This window comes from Lissotriton vulgaris, chromosome 4_1, assembly GCF_964263255.1.
Source record: "Lissotriton vulgaris chromosome 4_1, aLisVul1.2, whole genome shotgun sequence".
NCBI classification, from domain to species: Eukaryota; Metazoa; Chordata; class Amphibia; order Caudata; family Salamandridae; genus Lissotriton; species Lissotriton vulgaris.
The window spans coordinates 631,522,480-631,539,198 of NC_141691.1; positions in this window are offsets into that span (position 1 = coordinate 631,522,480).

A 16,719-nucleotide genomic window follows, 5' to 3' on the forward strand; every position below is an offset into this window, starting at 1 on the left:
AAAAAGTCTATTTCATCTTTGTCTTCCTTAGGATTGTTTTCCATATTAATTTCAAATGAAATATTAATTTCATTTTGTTGTCCTTCCATTTTATTGCTGTAAATTGCATAAAAAATAAATATATCAGTACAGATAGGGCACTGTTGGGTTTCAGTACAGACAGGCAGTTTGGTTATTTAAACAGTGTTTTTTTTCTTTGGGCAGTGTATGGTATCAAATTGGAAGTAGAAATATGAAGAAAATTATCAAATAAACTCTTAGTCAATTCTGCATTATACTAGAGAAGTCTAACTCTATCCTTAACTCAGGGCCGGCGCTAGGCATGGGCAGCGTGGGCTGCCGTTCAGGGCCTCGCACTTAGCCCACCGGCATGGTGCCACGCACTGGTGATGTGTCCTTTTGTTTTCCTGGAGATCTATCACAAAGAAAGGTGTCGCCTGCAATTAAGGTCTATTGCAGGGGGCCCCCTCCTTGGGCCTCTCATGGATGGTGTCAGGAGGTATAGGGGAGGAAGAAGGAGACGCTCCCTCAATTGCAAGGAGACCATTCACAGACACTGTGGGGGCCCATTGTCCAGCATTTTGGCGCACCCTCAGTTTTAACTTTTAGACCACAATCAATTCTCACACCTATGAAGGTGTGAGAAATGCGTGTGGATTAAAAGTTAAAACTGTGGGGGCGTCAAAATGCTGGACAATTGGGCCCCCACAGTGTCTGTGAATGTTCTCCTTGTAAGTGGCCACTTATGTAATTTGGAGGGGGCCTTGCGCACGTTCCCTTTTTTTAGCCCAGGGCCTCGCAAATCCTTGGACTGGCCCTGCCATAACTAAAACAGAGAAGTCTATTTTATTCTATAAGTATTACAGAGTGAAAGAATAAAACTGTCTGAAAATGTTTTTCTAATTAGCTTTCAGTACAGAACATACTTCAGTTTTAAAAATAATATCTTACCTTTTAAATATAACTTGAAGTTATCAGTTGATTTTTTGTTGTTCTGCACTTCACGAAGTAGTAGTCAAAATGGCTGTGTTTCTCTCTCTTTGTTTATATATATTCAGGTACATAACCAATCAAATGTCATGATATAATAGTAGAAATTGAAAGTAATATTTTAATTGGTTGTCATTTCCAACACTTCCGATATGCTTTGTGAAGTAATTTACCTCAGGGATTTTAGAGAGTTCTACATGCTAAATGGCTAAATGGTATTCCAACTAAATTTGTGAAAATGGTAGGGATTGGTATGTAGTATGAGCTACTGTTTAATTGGTGAAAGTGTCTCCAGTGGTTTTTCTGTAAATTACTTTCCCACCTTTTTTGAGCGAGTGCTTGTCAGTGCATTTCCCGGTACGCAAACTTGCAGTGTTACGGGAGTCCTCCATTTTGTGTTTCGGTAGAATTGAGATATAAGAATGTTCAGAATGGGTAGATTGGGGTACTTTAGACGTATGCTGTTTCCCTAAGTTTTCTGAGGGTGGCTGAGGAGGCTCATATATGTCGATAAAAAAAATTGTTTTTTTTCGCGTGGTTAGCTGCCGGTACGCAAACTGGGTAGCGTACCGGAAAGCGAATATAGGTGAAAATAAGTGAAAAAAGGTACATTCGAAATTTCAAAAAGAGTACACTAAGTTAAGGTAGCTCTGAAAAGAGCTTTTGGGTTCTGTGTATGTTCTAGGAACCAATACACATTCTTAAATTTAGTATGAAAACTCTGTTTCCCTCATCTGAGAAATGCACGCCATCTCCTCTGTAGATATCTTGCATGTAGTAACGCAAGTTATTGTTGTAGATGCAGCCCATTCCATGGTCCCTCATGTTAGCTGAAACAGACTTATTTACATGCTTCCTCGATTTCTCAATTTGTGGACAAAATTGATTGGACCACCTCCATTTTTGTCTTTGGCATATATTGGAATATACCAAGGCAGTTTGAGGAAAAAGTGTCATCAATTGCTCAAAGGTGTCCTTTAAAAGCATTTCCAGACCTACCCCAGTCAAAGTGCCCAAATCGTTTCCTCCACAGTGCACTATTATGAGGTCAGGGGTTGGCAAATGTAAAAAGGTTTTCACCAATGGTATCAATTGGTGACATTTCAATCCTCTTCGACCAATCCATTTGATTTCCACATTTTGTAAATCGAGGTTGTGTAAATTTCTGTTATCAGCATACCTGTGAGCCCAGTGGATGTAGCTATGTCCAAGAATCCAGACTGAAAACATAGCTAGAGGAGTTTTTGCTGCAGTCAGATGAAATGTGGGAATGAAATGGCAGTTGAAATAGTGATGTTTGTAATGTAAAAAAACTGTGGAGTTTAAGTGCAAATGATTCATTAGCAGTGATTGGTGTATTTCCATTGCTGAAAACAGAAAGTTAGGGTGCATGGATGTGTTCTTTGAAAGATGTATTTTGAATGGTTATTTAAAAATGTTGTTATGAAAGATTGCAGTGGATTAGCAGGTGTACTGAGAGTTCAGAGTTCATTTGAAACATTGTTGTGTGAACTTGTGGCCATGACAGGTCTGGCAGGCGGTAGTTGCTATGGAAAAGAGGTAGAAAGGGCAGAGGGGGGAAGGGTGTTGATTTGAAAAAAGTGAGGGAAGAGTTTTTATTGGCTGACATGAGAGATATGTGTGTTGAATATCAGCGTTTTGGTGCCTTTGTTGGTTCCAGCCTCTGGAGTGCATTCCTTTAATTCTGGTACAAAATAATTGGTGTGTTTCTGAGACTGTTTTCAATTTCAAAAAGAATTTGTAAAGGTGAGTTATCGTTTATATATTTTATTTAAAGAGTAGTATGCTTTTTTGCGTAAATAAGAAAGTCAGCTGTGTATTTAAAATGATGTTTTGCGTCAAGTGTTTGCATTCTGCTTTCAAAGGCGATTTTGCATTCTTCATTTACAGAATCGGAAAAATTATTGGTTCGGTAAAATAGCGAATCGGTAATTTTACCGATTCTGTAAATTTGCTATGTAGGGGGGACTCTTCTGAGTCGCAAATGACTTAACGAATTGGTATTTTAGCATGAAATCAAACTTTATGGTAAAATACCGATTCCGGTGTGCATGCACATGTGTGCATGCACACGTATGTCATGTGAAAGGCAGACCTGCCCTTACATGAATGTAGGTGTATTATTGTTTTACATAAAAGGTTTTAAAACTTTGTTTGAAATCAAATGCATGCACACTTAGGACCCGATGTAGGTGGTCGTTTAGGCCATTTACCGACCGGTTACGGCCGATTTCGGTAATTTCCGACCTGTAAATGGCGAAAAGGTATGTAGGCGCCTAAATCCAGGGCCACATGTAGGTAAATCTACATTTACAGAATCGGTGAAATTGTTTTTGATGGTAAAATGATGTGACTCCTGCAATGCGTCGCTTTTGCGGAACAGATATATGATGCAATTGTGTTGTTAATGTTACGGTGTTCATGTAAAAAATGATGCATAAGTGTTGCACGGGCATTGAAGATACTCTCCTATGTGTGCTTAGCAATTTCAAGTCACTTCCCCCGGGTTCAAGGGCCTTGTAAATACGTCCCCAAGTGTGTCTGGTCATTTGAAGTCACTTTCCTCGTAGTGCAAGGCCCTTGTAAATACGCCCCCATGTGTGCCTGGCAAATTTTCATTTTGATTGTTTGAGTTACATAGCCCTGTTAAAAGTTATTGAAAAAAAGGTGCAAGTACCTTAAAAAAATGTTTTCATGTGTATTAGGGCATTTTAAGTCTGTTCCCCTTGAATGTAGGTGTATTATTGTTTTACATAAAATGTTTTAAAACTTTGTTTGAAATCAAATGCATGCACACTTAGGGCCCGATGTAGGTGGTCGTTTCAGGCCATTTACCGACCGGTTACGGCCGATTTCGGCCGTTTCCGACCGTTAAATGGCCAATCGGTATGTAGAGGGCTAAATCCAAGGCCACATGTAGGTAAATCTACATTTACAGAATCGGAAAAATTATTGGTTCGGTAAAATACCGAATCGGTAATTTTACCGATTCTGTAAATTTGCTATGTAGGGGGGAGTCTTCTGAGTCCCAAAGGCCTTAACGAATCGGTATTTTAGCATGAAATCAAACTTCATGGTAAAATACCGATTCCGGTGTGCATGCATATGTGTGCTCGCACACCTATGTCATGTGAAAGGCAGACCTGCCCTTAGGGCTGGTTTGCCTGCCACATGGCACCTGTGCCTGTTTTGAGGGTGCCAGAGGGTGTCAAAGTGATACCCCCTGCAGCCTTGTGAATTCTTTTATTTTATTTATTTTTTATAGCATTGTTGAATCTAGTTCTTACTGTTATTGATTTACTGTTTGGTAATAGTGGTTAATAAATGTTTTTATTATATTTCACCACAGATTCAACTGCAGATTATTTGGAAATTAGACAATGCCGTCTAAGGATAGAATTCGAAAGGCTACCAAACGTCAAAGACAGCAGTTACCTAACATTTTGCAGCAGTCCTCTACATTAGTATTACCTCAACGGACGAAGAGAACACCGGGTAAGAGAACGAAATCATTCCTTAAAAACATTTGTAGAAACAAAAGTATAACTACAGAACAAGTTTTAGTCCAGAAAAAGAGAGCCAATTTAAATGGAAAGGAAAGGCCCGTGAAAAAAGTTTGTGTTAGAGCAGGAGATAACTCTGTGCATGGCAGTAGAAGGGCAAATATTTTCAGGGACATTCGTAGCGAATGTTCCGCAACAGGGTAATTGTCAATTTGCTAAAACAATTTAAAAAAGGTCAACAGAAAGTGTAATTTTATAAGAAAAAAAAAAATGTAGAGAAAATTATTGATCAGGCTTTCGAAATCAAGCGAAAGTTATTTATTTTGGTAATTAATAGAATTAGGAAACTAAACAAGGTAATCTATGTTTTCAAATCTAATAGTAGATGGAAGAGAGAAGTTAATCGAAGTAATTTTTGTGAAGTTTTCTTAGGAGAATGGATGCATAGTTCAAATAGTGAGGCATTTTTTAATGAGGAGAGTTATTTTCACGACAATGTTTGGGGGAATGCAGTTGACAGCAGTGGTCGAGCATATGAGGTAAAAGATGGTCATCCGGTTGAAAAAGAAATACTTGTGTCTGCAGATGCAGAAGAGGCGCTAAGTGATGAGGTTTTAGGGAGACGTCCTAAGGGACCAGTGTACACCTGGAAGTGTAGTTCTATTTGCAGTGTGCGACAGGATTCCATCAATTTGCTTTGTGATTTTATACGGACATTTCATAAGAAAAGTGTAAAGCAAAAAATAAAGTTGTTGCAAGAATTAGATCCTTGCAGAGTGAGACAAGTGACAGGTTTGCGTGGTCATTCACTGGCTTGTCTTTCTAGGAGAGTATGCCAGAGTGTATTTCATCATTTCAGGATGCTAGCAGTCCATCATAATAAAGTGAGGAAATTAGTTAGAATGTTGTATTATGCTAAGAGTCCAGCAATTATGCTTAAAAAATTAAGCAGAGCTCTTTTGCATGGTTCTGAAGTAGATGTGAAGAATATTTGTCAAGAAATTGAGTTCTGTTATTTTGCTGGTAAAGAGAACAATGTTGATATTGAACCACTAGAAGAAGGTAATGTGGAAGACAGTGAAAAGATTTTCAGTACAGATAAGTTTCACAAGGAAATTTCCACGTTTATGGTGATATCAAGTGAGAGGCCTAATTTCACTTGTGTGTGTTGTCGACGGACTTATTATAAGAATCAGACTAAGTTAGTGGATATATATGCAAAGAGTGATATGGAAAACAATAGTGAATGGAAGGATTTTGCCACATACTTGATGGTAGAAAATTGTTTTGATTTGGGAGCAGACCAACGTATGTGTACTTATTGCTATAACAAATTAAACCAAAACCAGATGCCTGCTAGAGCGGTTTATAATAATCTGGAATTAGATGACATTCCTTATGAATTGAAGGATTTAAATACTTATGAATCTATTTTGATTCAAAGTGTCCATCCCTTCCAGGCTATTGTACGAATGGAGCCAAAGACAGGGAAGTTGACTCCATCAGATTTACAGAGAGGATTAAAGGGAAGGGTTGTTTATTTGCCTTTGGATTTGAAGAAAAACATTAATACAATTGGAGTAGAGAAAGTGGAAGAGGAACCGCTGGTTATCATAGTTAATGGTGTTCCGACAAAGAGTAAGAAAATCTGGCAAGATTTAGTGGATGTTAGGAAAGTTAAAAAGGCAACATTGTATTTGATAAAAAATAATAAGTACTACAAGAATGTATTTGTTGCAGAAGAGGAAGTAAGTGAAGAAGAGGACAGCGATTTGTGTCCTGGTCAAATTGAGAAAGTAGAAGCCTCTAAAAAGGAAGAAATATATGAACATTATAGTGTTCATCCTTTGCATTCCAAGGAAGTCATGGGGAATGCTATTGAGTTGTTTCAAATGAAACAAGCCAAAGGGAGTCCCATTAGTGTTTGGGAGGAAAGTTTGGAAGCTCGGTGTTTCCCACAGTTATTTCCCACAGGTCGAGGAGGACGGTATGATGAGCGACCTGTTCAAATTCCTGCTTCAGAATACCGGACTTTACGATTGTATACCGAAGATCCTAGGTTTCGACAATGCATTCCCTATTTATTTCATCTATTGTTTGAAAGTGATCTCTCTGGATTGTCTTATGCAGTGAACCACATCTTGAAAAGTGGTGTACAACTGCGAAATATCTCGGCAAGGGACTTTATGGATAAAGTCAATGTGCAAGACAGTATTTTGGATTCTCACCTGATTAATCTCATGGCTTGTCAGCGTGGTACTAATGAGTATTGGTACCGCCGTCATGGTGACTTAAAATGTATGCTGAGGAACTTAGGAACTCCCACATGGTTCCTCACTCTCAGCTGTGCTGAGTATGGCTGGGAAGACTTACTTGAATTTCTACGAGAGGTAAATGGAAACATTGAAAATATTGAATTCAAGACACCCGGAGAACTGTGCTCTTTGGATCCTGTGAATGTATGCAGGTACTTCAATCATAGATTTGAAGCTATGATGTCTTTCATCACGAACAAGAAAAATCCACCTCTTGGAAAGGTGTTGGATTTCTTCTGGAGAAAGGAGTATCAAGCAAGAGGTGCTCCTCATATACATATGCTACTATGGATCAAAGATGCACCCAAATTTGGAACAGATCCGGATGACTTAGTGATGAGTTTCATAGAACAGTATGCTACATGTGCTGTTCCAAAGACAAACGAAGACAAAAGTCTAAGAGAAGAAGTTTTACGGTTTCAAAGCCATCGTTGTGGAAAGTACTGTCGTCGTAAATTCAGAAACAAGGACAAATACTACACCAAATGTCGTTTTGCATTTCCACGGTCGGTGTTATCAAAAGGAAGAGTTAACAATTTGATGTCATCGCTGCGACATAATGTGACGAGGAAATCACCCAAAAACACATACAATTTGAAAAGAAACGAAGAGTCCAAGTACATCAACGACTACAACCCAGTGATTTTGTCCATGTGGAATGCTAACATGGATATACAGTTTGTGGCTGACAACTGTATGGCTGTGGCTCGGTATGTGACGTCTTACATCACTAAAAAAGAAAAGACAGAACTGAAGGATATGTGGGAGGATATTTCCCATGAAAAAAACCCTCAGTAAGAAGTTGTACAGTTTCAGTCTGAAGATGTTGTCGCATCGAGAAATCGGAGCTTACGAATGTTCTGACCGGTTATCTCCAGCAAGTCTCTATGCCAAATCTAGGAGTATCATTTGGGCAAGTCTTGGTCTTGCTGCAACGCGTAATCGAGTTCTGAAACCTGTACGGGGAATTGAGTATTTGGCGGAGAAGGAGCCAAACAGTACAGATATTTTGAAGAGCAACATGTTGGATACATATTATCCAAATAGAAGCAGTCACCTGGAGAATGCTTGTCTGTATGAAGTTCTTCAAAATTACGTTTTCAAGAGGAACATCAAAGAAGATATTGATAAAGGAGCGTATGCTGTAATTGAAAGTGAGGGATGTCTGGTCAAGCAAAAAAAATGTCAATTGATAAATCATCGAAAATTGGATTGCGAATCTCCCGAAAGAAAAGAGTTTCTCTATTTAGCTCTTTTGCAACTTTTCAAGCCTTGGCGTGCAGAAGAGGAACTGCTTGGGGATTTCCTCTGTTACGAAGACTCTTTCAATGCAGCCAAGGAGTCCATAGAATGTCCTGTTTTTCCAAAATATCTACAAATGTTGAATGCAGAAATTGAGCAGGAAGCAACAATTGCAGCCGAGATTGCTAGAGACAATTCTCAGGATAGTCAGAGTTCTGTTTCATTGAGTCAGGATCCACTAGGAGAACCAGTTATTGAAAATGAAGCTGCCACTGCCATGATTGAAGTGGAAAGAGCCATGGCACATGCTCAGAAGGATGCGGTTAACTTAGAAGAATTGGAAAGACAACTTAACGTTGAGCAGAGGAAAATATATGTCGAAGTTACCAACCAAATTGAGCATGGATTAAGTCATGAGAGTGCTCATGTACGTCGTTGAAGCCTGTCCGACTGTACGTGAGTGGAGAAGCAGGAACTGGAAAAAGTTTCCTTATTAAAGCAATTTCATGTTATATGCAGAAAAGGACTGATTCATCGCTGTCTTGTGTTGTGACCACTCCAACTGGACTGGCAGCTCATAACATTAAAGGGATTACTTTGCATCGGTTACTGATGCTGCCAGTGGAGCATGATAACAAATTACAATACCACAAGTTATCTGGAGATGCTTGTTGTGAAGTATCTCGAGTTTTGAAGAAGATGAAACTTCTTATCATTGACGAAGTAAGCATGGTTTCCAATCTCATGCTTGCTTTTGTGCATTTAAGAATGCAGGACGTTCTTAAAACAGAGTATGATGTGTTATTCAGTGGCAAACACATCATTGTTTTTGGTGATCTTCTGCAGCTGACACCAGTGAAAGGACAACCAGTGTTTAAACTGCTTACACATGAAGATACCAAGAAGTGCCTAGGGAGCATTGGCAACGTTAACATATGGTTAAACTTCAGTTATGCTGAGCTGCGTGAAAATATGCGTCAGGCGAAGGATGAAGATTACAAGAATATTCTACAAGATATTAGAATCGGGAAAGTGACTGAGCGTGGTAAAGAAGCTTTACATGCACGCTTACTGTCAAATTTATATCCAGAAGAAGACGTTTTGCCAGAGGATATTTTTCAAGAAAATTACTGTGAAGAAATCTGGAATATGTTTGATGCCAACTCTTGCAGAATGTTCCATCTTCAACAACAAAATGTTGAATTTAGAAAAACAAGAGATTGTGAAACTTGAAGCTATTGACAAAATAGAGCATATGGGAGCAACAATTATTTTGTCAGAGAATTTGAAATCTAAATTGGATTCATTAGAGAAGACTATATCTAAAACTGCGGGTTTTGAAAAGACTTTGAATGTGTGCTTAAATTGCCGAATCATTTTGAGAAGGAATTTACATGTTGAAAGAGGTCTGGTAAATGGATCAATGGGTAATGTTGTTGATTTTGAGAAATACAGAAATAGAGATGGAATTGAATTTTTAAAAATTAAATTTGATGGCATTGAGGAAGTACAGCTAATTGGTCATTGCTCTGCTAGGTTTTTGCTTGTTAAAGACTTATATGTTCGCCGTAAGCAGTTTCCTGTTTGCTTGGCATATGCGGTGACAATTCATAAATCGCAGACACTGCTTTAGTGAATATTGGCAGTTCTGTAGTCAAAGAGGGTATGGCTTATGTAGCATTGTCACGAGTCAAAACTTTATCGGGTTTGTACTTGATTGACTGTGATGTCACAAACATTTGTGCAGATCTAGATTGTGTTAAGGAATACAATAGGTTAAGAAGAGAGTATGCGCCACATTTGCCTCAATATCCTTTGATTGAGAAACGTGTGGTAGGCCGGAAACAAAGAAATATCAGTAATAGTAGGGAGGTTGTAGCAAAAAGACCAAAAGTCGAGGAACCCAAAAGTGGAAGCAGGAATAAAATGAATTCTGTTGAAAATGTTGTTGGTTTTAAATATGAAAATAGTTCTGGCGTCAACTGCTATGCTAATGTAGTTGTTAATGTTCTCTTCTCACTAGAGACTTTCAAAGAACAGATTGTGATCAATTTGGAACAAAGTTTATGCTGTTTGTTGAATTCTGTGTTAGAGAAATGTAGTGCTGATAAAACGAGAGTAGAAAGTGTGTCTGAAATTCGTTTTCTGTTAGACGAATGTTCAGGTCAAACAGAATTCTCTGAAAATATTCAGCAGGATTGTCAGGAGTTTTTAATGTATATGCTTGATGTATTGCAAGATGAGGGTGTAGATGTAGATTATCTATTTGGTCTTTCTTATCAATGGCAGCATGACTGCGAGAACTGTAGGCTATCAAGTACTAATAGTGTAGACTCAGAAAGATTTATATATTTAACTTTGCCTGACAGTAAATCAGTATCCTTCAATAAGCTAGTAAAGGCAGCCGATCAAAATATGGAGTGCAGCCAATGTAAGTCTGCAATGCTGTCCACGTTAATTTTACGAAGTTATGGCCAGTATGTCATTTTAATATTCCAACGATGTAGGCCTGATGGAACTAAATTGACAACTTTAATTAATAATTTTGTGGCTTCGCAGTTGTCAATATCAGGAAGGACTTTTATAACTAAAGCAATTATATATCATAACGGTCCTTCAACTAATTCAGGACATTATACAGCTTATTTAAAATCTGGAAACGGCTGGTCATTCTGCAACGATTCTGTTTTAACTTTCAAAAAAACATTGCCGTTCCACCTTCAAAATTCTTACCTGGTGTTCTTACAACCAAAATTTTAGGAAAAAAAGCTTGGGATTTGTTCAGAGGAATTTCAAGATGTTCTAATGGCTCCTACTCTATATGGCCTTGTGGATAATTGTAGTACAGAGCGAAAACTGTTTCTTTTTATAAGCAAAGTCAAGCAGCAGATCAAAATAAGGAGTAGAGGAAATGTAAGTCTGCAATGCTGTCCACATTATTTATGGAAACTTATGGATGAAATGTCTTTTTACAATTTCAACTACATAAAATGGAAGAAAATAAGTTGTCCAGTCTAATTAAAAATGTTTTGGCTACACAGTCATCGATTTCAGGAAGAACATTTGCAACTGCAGCTATTATATAATATGCTGAACCTTTGACAACATCTGGATATTACACAGCTTACTTAAAATTTATAAAATGGCTAGTCTTTCAGCAAACATTACTAATTGAGTATGAAGCAATGTTGCCTTTGACTTGTTTTTTGAAGTCAGAATTTAGGGTAGGTAATTGGACTATAATGATTCTAGGTGTTGCTGTAACTTAGTGTGCTGTTTCAAATTACTTTGTATGTCTCAGTTTTCTTAAAACAATTGAGTTTATCTTTCAGAAAGTGGCGGGCAGAAAATAGTAACAGCACAACAGAGTATAAGCTGTTCATAGGATATCCTTTGACGTCATAGAAAGTAAGTTACTTTGGAGAAGTTCCTATTTCTGCTTATTTGTATTATTTGGGTTTTTTAAACACAATCATTTTGATTGTGTTTTTTTTTCCCCGCTGTTATATGATGAATACCTTCAACTCACTGTTTTCAGTGAAATTTGATATTTTCTGATAACAGCAAAAATAAACCATTAAATATGTTTAATTAATTTTCTACTTTGAATTGTGATTTCTAATATGTATATGGATTGGTGTGGCTCACTGGTTAGAGGCGGCAGACCCAGAAGCAGAAGTCGGGCCGGAACCAGGGTTCGATTCCTGACGTGGCAGGATCTTGGGCCATGGCGGACTCGATAATTTTCGCTTCGGTGCCTACTCCAACCATGGGTCCCACTCAGCAACTCTGGGCAATAGCTTGCTTAATCTCAACTAACAGCCCCATCAGCGCCGGGGATGCCTGGCATCACCTTGGGGATGCCCAGGAGGGACCATCTCACAGGGAAAGCCAGGATGGGTTCCCCAGCGGTATACAGCGCCGGGACGCTTCTTTGCTGGGGCAGCTGTACGCATTACTAGTCTACCACATTTAACATTTAACATTCATTTTGTCTCATGCTCACTCTTTTTTTACCACCTTGTATTAATTTACATTTTTTTGTTCTTTCTTACACAGATTAAAAGTATAAAAATGATAATACAGTACGGTAATGACAATTATAAGGGAAGCGTTTAGTACTCTTTACGTTACATGTCTATCAGATTTAACTCTTATTAGTTTCTCTGCTTCTTTTTTATAACCCTTAGTTTCCTGTCTTTGCTAGTTCCTTCATTTCTTTTTCTATTACTTATTTATACCACTCTTTTCACTTCTTTTATCAGTCCCTCTTTCAACAGTAACTGTGTGTTACTCCTTCTATTTGTCTTTCTTTTCACATTACTCTCTGTTTATTAACTCGTCTTTTTTTAAAAATATTTTTTTTAGTTCGCTCCCGGTTCGCGTACCCGAACGCAAACCGGGAAGCGTACCAAAAGAAATAGAGGATGCTAGAGTGCTAAACATTCTAGCAATTTTTTTAAAAAGGGAAGGTAGTTCTGAAAAGAACTTTTTTTTTATTATTTTTGATGTTTTATATTTTTTTGTGGTTTTTTTGAGGAAGGGGCTCAACTGGAGCAACAAAAAAAAAATTACTTTCTAGGATGTTTTGGACATTGATGATTTTCATATGATCTATTTATTAAAGTAATACTCATCTCTCCGCATGAAATTAATTTTCCACATGCTACACAAGTGAATCTCATCTGCCCAAAGTTCTTTTGCAGATTTGGGACCGTTTCCCTTGCCTCTGACTCACTTATTGCTAAGTCATTGGTGGATGTTTTTGCCGGTCGGGGGTTATACACCAAATCTCGAAGTTGCGCTTTAGAATAATTAAGAGGGTGCCACCTCTCCATGTGCCGATGCATGGTATGATTACCATAGCTATATTTTTTTCGGTCCCTCTCGAGAGTTTTTTTTTGCAGATGAGGCAGGTAACGAACCTGGCATTAACTTTCTTTTCATGAGAAGGAAAAGAAAAAAATTGCCAGATAAAATTCACTTTCACATGGGACGTTCTTGGCATTTCTTTTAGAAAGCCACTTGTCCCTTGCTCCTGTTCCTCGTCTTCCTCTTCTTCTTCTTCCTGGTCGAAGATGACCTGGCTAGTCGGTCCTCTCTTATTTGGTGGTGGTGGAGGTGGTGGAGATCCACCAGCTGCAGCTAATACAAATGCCATGTCTTAGCAAACAAAAACAGGTCTTTCTCTCATAAAAATGAAAGTCGGAGTGAGGAAAAAACGTGGGACTTTCATCATTTGAGAAAAGAAAATGTTCTAAACCAATGAAAAGTGTTTGTTTTATGTCATATGATCAAGCGTTCCATCATTAGGAAACTAAAAGTAAAATCAACCAATGAAAAGTTTTATTAACTAGTCACATGACCTGTTATGCTTACGTTCCGCGTTCCGCGCCGCGCCTCGGATCGATTCCGGGGCTTTACGTTTCGCGCCTTGGTTCGCGTTCCAGAACGCTTCCGGGTGCGCTAACGCAGCACGTCATAAGCGGCATTACGTAGTAACGCAATATGTTGCGTTTACGGGACGCGTCACGATGTGCCTTTCTAACGCGGTATTTGCACTAACGGAACGTTTACCGGTTCGCGGATCGGCAGCGAAACAAGAAAAAATAATTTAAACTATAATATAAATTGAATTAAAAAAATATAATACAAATATATATAAAATATATTTGTGAATTAGAATAAAAATATATGTTACAGCTATAGATATTAGCTTTTAATAAACCAATGAAATTCACTGAAAAAACCATAGGTTATAGACCATATATAGTTAGGAATTAGCATTTTCAAAACCTTAATTTACTCGCACAAAACCATAGAAATTCGAATATATAGTTAGTTGCAATAACTATATATCGCGCACCCGCAATCCACTGTTGATGATGTCACATATTACATCATTCATGACATGGTCAGTGACATCACTCATGACATCACTGATGACATCTCAAATGACATCACTGATGACATCACTGATGACAACATCCAGTGACTGTATGTTTCTGTAAAGTTAAAATATGTCTTACATATTGAAGAATGATTGGATGCATAAGTGTTTGGATGAAGGATTTAGTAGGTGCATGACTGACTGTATGAGAGAATGATTAAATGTGTCTCACTGAGTGCATGGGTTAGTGACTAAACTGTCTTAATTTGTGCATCATTATTTCTGTAGTTCTGTAAACTACTGCATGTGTTGATCAGTAGCTATATGAGTAACTATATGGGTTATTGATTGGTTGCCCAAATATTTGTATGGGAGAGTGAGTGTGTGTGTGGGGGTGGCTGGGAGGTATGTGACTCTGTGCATAGATGTGTGAGCAGTTGATTCAGTAGATGTATGGGTTCAAAAGTGCATGTGGAAACAGCTGTATTGGCGGTTGACTGTGTGCATGAGTGTATTGGTGAGTGAATGGATATCTCAGTGCTACATGTCAAAGTAAGTACATTTGTAAAACACAGTACATGTGAGAGTTGACATATATAAATAACTGTGCATAAGAGTCAGTGAATGTGTGAGTGGCTGTATGGATCATTGTGAACTTGTATCAGGGATTGTATAAGAGAGTAAATATGTGTTAGTATATGTTTGAATAAGTAAGGTGTGTATAACTGTATAGTTGAGGAAATGGAGGTGTGATTGATTCTTTGCATGACTGACTAGATGTGTGAGTAACTCCATGGATGAGTGACAGTCTGTGAGTGTCTGTTTACACTGAGTATATCTAAGGTTATATTAGAGTCTGAAGAGGTTCATCGTATAATCACATGAATGATGTCATCAGTGATGTGATCAGTAATGTCAAATGAGATGTCATCAGTGATGTCATCAGTGATGTCATTTGAGATGTCATCAGTGATATTATTTGAGATGTCATCAGTGATGTCATCAGTGATGTCATTTGAGATGTCATCAGTGATGTCATGAGTGATGCCACTGACCATGTCATGAATGATGTAATATGTGACATCATCAGCAGTGGATTGCGGGTGCGCGATATATAGTTATTGCAACTAACTATATATTCGAATTTCTATGGTTTTGTGCGAGTAAATTAAGGTTTTGAAAATGCTAATTCCTAACTATATATGGTCTATAACCAATGGTTTTTTCAGTGAATTTTCTTGGTTTTGTAAATGCTAATCCCTAACTATATATGGTCTATAACCTATGGTTTTTTCAGTGAATATATATATATATATATATATATATATATATATATATATATATATATATATATATATATATATATATATATATATATATATTTTTTTTTTTTTTTTTTTCAAAACAAAAGAGGCGGCACAATCAGGATACCTTTTTCAAGCCTTATTTATTTCAAGACTTCACCCCACCAACGCGTTTCGGCCTCACTCGGCCTTGCTCACGGTTGGTTAGTCCCTCTACTATGTTTGTATTTATACTAGCCCATTGTTAGCCATTTATGAGGCATTATGGGAACTGTAGTTTCAATGCATTTTAGTGACAAAAATAAATTAAAAAAGAAAGACTTTGCATGCTTTTAAATTATAGCACAGTGGTAACAATTATATAGTGTTCTTAGTTTTGGGTATAGTACCCTTGTCTTTCATTGATGTTTATTGTTTGTCAATTGCTGTTAAGGGTATAGTACCCGATTTTGTTCTGAGGTTATTATTCCAGGTGAATATGCAGATCCTCTCCAAAGTTCATCCCCTTCGGGTGTTTGGTCCGGAGTCTGATTATCATGAGTGACTCCATTTGTCGCAGTCTTCGAACCACATCGCCTCCTCGTTCCATTTTGTCCAGTACTTTTGCCCCAAAGAAATGCATTTGCCTCCAATCCCCGTTCTGGCATGTGCTCATGTGCTTAGCAGTGGCATATTGCATGCTGGAGTTTTTTACCGCTCGGATATGTTCCAAAATTCTTTTTTTCAACATGCAGGTTGTGCACCCCACGTATTTCATTCCACATTTACATTCAATTATATAAACAACGTTTTTGAGGTACATGAAATTTGTTGTTCTATTCTCATTAACTTGCCATCTGGTTCCTCAATCACTTTCATGCTTTTGCCAATCTTGCAAGCTTTGCATGAGTTACAAGGTTGGAATCCTTTCCGTTGCATTTCCAGCCAGTTCTGTTTTGGTTTTTCTTGAAAGTGGCTTTTGACCAGTAAGTCTTTGAGTGAAGTGTTTTTTTTGTATGTTATTTGTGGAGCGTTGCCAATGGTGGTGCCAATATCAGGGTCCTTTGTCAGTAAATGCCAATATTTTTTCATTATTCGGGCAATGTTTGAACTTTCTTTGCTGTAGGTCATTATTAGTCTTGGAGGTGCGTGGGTTTCACTTTTTTTAGGTTGTTCCATCAATGTCTGGGTGCGTGTTTTTTGGTCAATTTTTCTCTTGCAATTGGTTAACACTCTTTCTTCATAGCCTCTCGCTCTGAATCTACATTTGCTCTCTTCAATGACTTTCTCAGCATCCTCTGCTACCGAGCAATTTCTCTTTAATCTTGTAAATTCACCATACGGTATACTGCGCAGAAGGGGTGTGGGATGAAAACTTGTGCCATGAAGCACACTGTTTGTAGCTGTCTTTTTTCGAAATAGAGTGGATTCCAGCTTTTCATTGAGCACATATATTTTAGTGTCCAAGAAGTCTA